Here is a 3,349-nt window from a genome sequence, read left to right as displayed (position 1 = left end):
AACACCGTCTTTGGACTCAGGACATCTGCACTGCATTGATTTGCATTCTGATCACAGTGAAAGGTTATCTTCACAACTTTAAGTAGTACATTAAAAACAAAACAAAACAAACCCCCTACAGAAACGTGTGTGTGTGTGTGTGTGTGTGTGTGTGTGTGTGTGTGTGTGTGTGTGTGTGTGTGTGTGTGAGAACACGAAGTGTTTCTTGTCAGGCCTTAAAATGTTTCAAAACAGAACAAAAACGTTTTACAAAAATACAACAGCTACGAATTCTTTCCCTGACAGTGAGAGTACTTTACCATTGCTTAAAATGTCCGGCAACAGAAGTCTCCAGCTCTACCCCTTTCATCTTTTATATACGGTAGCAAATCAAAACTGGACCAAATGTATAAGTTGGTCAGAACATTGCATCATGATATGATCTTTTGTTTAAGGACATTTTTATGAGGTATTCAATAACTACAATGTAGCAAAAATCTGAAATCTACAACAGGTCATTTTATTGAGGATTAAAATAGCTATGTTGAATGAAGTCTGTCTTTCAAATGCAAACCCAAAGTTGCATGCCAGTATATTTTTCCTTATAATGTTAGAAAGCATGCTGATAATATTGCAAAGTAATGCAAATCCCACGTTTTCTTCTAATAGTTGTGACTCTGAATTAATATTATTGATAACCTAACCATTTGAATAGATTGTCACCATAAACTTTAAACAAAACCATGAATCTTTTCTTTATTAAGAACTATATTAAACTTGCGAATAAGCTACTTTGGTGAAGGCCTGTGGGATAATTCCTGGTATTAAGACTACGGGGGAAAAGAAGTCACCCTAAAGTTCAGAATATTTTCAGACAAGACCATAAAAGGATATTCAGGCTATTCAATTACTAACTTAAGCAGGGAAAAAGTACTGGTGAACACAAAGTTATAAACAAACATTCCATTTAAGTTAACTTTGTCCTCTAGGTTCAAAATTTAGATCCCTACTACATTTCCTCTTTCCCATGATAAATCAAAATGGACCAGAAAACCATTTTCTCTGTAGTTGTGACTTATGGAAGTGCCCTGCACTGACTGGTTGGGGACCCCAAGTTGACTTCCAGAGGATGAAAATGAGATTAAAACAGTGCACTCAGCCATAGGATTAAAGTGCTTCTTGCATTCTATTAGCACCCTCCCCCGCAAAGCACTCCTCTACTTTCCTAGTAATGAAAGTGTAGAATGACCCAACAGGAAATCAAGTTGTACCAATTGTTTTTGGTTTTTTTTAAACCATGAAAGACTAGTACATGAAAATAAGAATTAAAATATAAAATGGGTGAGAGGATGACTGGTGCATTTTAAAAGCTGAAGAAACCTTCATTTTCTTTCCTTTGGCAAAAAAAAACAAAAAACAAACTGTTCCCCAACTCTTCCTACTTTCAAGTAATCCATACCCAAAGCTTTTTATATAAGAGCTGTAGAGCAAAAAAGAAAGCTTCTAATAATGTACAGATTAAAATTTAAGATTTACTAAAAAGGCAGGCAAAACTATTTGCTACTGAGGTTCTACTGTGCTTCTTTGCTGGACAAACTCAATTTTTTCCCCCAATTCATACCTTTATGCTTTTTTGTTAGTCTGTATTCCTAGCCAAAAAAATACTGAATAATTATAGGCAATTTGGAGGGCAGAAATAGTTTGCGATATAAACCCAGTTGCATTAAAAAAACATCTCTTAGAATGCCCCATACTTGACACAATACAAGCTCAATGAACAAGCAATTTTTTTTTTTTTTTTTTTTTAAACACGTACACATTCAGGGACAGAGTTCTGTATGACAACACTAGAACTACATGCAAAGTTCAGCTTCCCTGTTGTATTACTATGTGGCTAGCTGTACTACTATCACTGTTGAACTAGAACAATACATTCATCTGTCATGGAAGAACACAAACGTATGTCAAAATACAACTGTATATTTTATAGGTAAACCTATTGATTGATGCTGTAATAAAGAGCTCAAATAACTCTACAGCATTTGAACAAAAACTCTGGTATTAAAAGCCTGATGGCTGGACCCTTTATTTAGATACAGTATGCTACAATATTCATGGGATTTCAGGAGGAAGGACTACACAGAAGGCAGAAGCCCCAAGGGAAAGCTGTCTGTTTCTCAAAGGGTGGGACTACTCACTCCAGGAAGTCTGTACATCTCAGATAAGTCTCATTAGGCAGTAGACAATCACCAAGCAGTCATTTGTAAAGTAGGCAATATCCTTGTGGTCTTTATAGTAGCCTATCTTCAGATTTCCTGCTGTTTTGCATCTATTTGAGTGTTAGTAAAACCAAGTGCACAGCAGCTAGGATTGTTTCAGCCATTTCCAATCCTCTGATAATGTTCCTGGAGGACACTCCCATCACCTCTCAGGTCTACTCCTACTATTTTGCATTTGTAACCCTTTAAAATAAAATACATTTAAAAAATAATAATAATGAAAAAAAAAAAAAAATCAAAAACACATCCAAGCCAATTTCAAGATTTTAGAAACCCACAGTCAACATCTGAATTGGTTTCCTAGTTTCACTGTGAAGCATGTGTAAAACACGTGTAAAGCACAACAGAGAAAAAAAAACCACCCACCTGAGATCCTATATGCCCCAAAGCCAGGATTTAGAAAGTGTAGCTGACTTTTTCATGCACTAGCTTGTAAAACTATTGATCAATAGTTCACAAGGCTGCAGGGTGGTTTACAAGTTCTAAACTGAAAGTTCTTCTGGGCAGAGACCTATTATATTGTGCGTGTTTTTAATATATTCTGTATATGTATGTGGCTAGCTATGCACCATAATATAACTTCTGATCTACAACACAAATCTCACAAAGCAAGCTGTACCCTTTGTATGGTGCCGAGAGAAGATGCATGTGAATAGCATGCATTATGTTGTCAAAAAAAGAGAGCATAGGTTATTTATTTAAACAAGAACATTATATATTCCAATATCACTTGGGGCGGGGGGGAATAAGCTTTTAATTCAGACTGTGTAACAAGATAGACACTGGATAAAATACAATTTTAAAATGATCCAAAAGAGATGACAATTAACGACAATGCTTCCTTTATCAAAAAACATCCCCCAACCACCCTAGTGTTCAGGGCCCATCATTTCTCAAGTCTTTCTAAACATTGCCACCTTGTGGACCTACCACTAATTGTAACAGTTATCTCTGTCCTCAGCTGCACCTACAGGCAAGTCTTACCATGCAATTTACAGCAATGGCACATTGGAGGCTAGATTAGACATCCAACAGACTCACTGAAAATATCTGACATGCATTAAGCATTCAGAGTAGCACTTAAGTCAGCT

The 3,349-nt window shown here is 36.2% G+C and overlaps 1 protein-coding gene across 2 annotated transcripts in view; it reads right to left on the bottom strand.

Annotated features, from left to right (window-relative positions):
• Positions 1 to 3,349, bottom strand: part of MAPRE2 (microtubule associated protein RP/EB family member 2) — a 132,510-nt gene that overhangs the window by 107,339 nt on the left and 21,822 nt on the right. The gene's annotated exons all lie outside the window — the stretch shown is intronic.

The sequence above is a fragment of the Alligator sinensis genome, unplaced genomic scaffold (genome assembly GCF_000455745.1).
Source record: "Alligator sinensis unplaced genomic scaffold, ASM45574v1 scaffold615_1, whole genome shotgun sequence".
Lineage (NCBI taxonomy): Eukaryota > Metazoa > Chordata > Crocodylia > Alligatoridae > Alligator > Alligator sinensis.
Note: the sequence above shows the minus strand (reverse complement) of the source record. Positions and strands in the feature narration are given on the sequence as shown.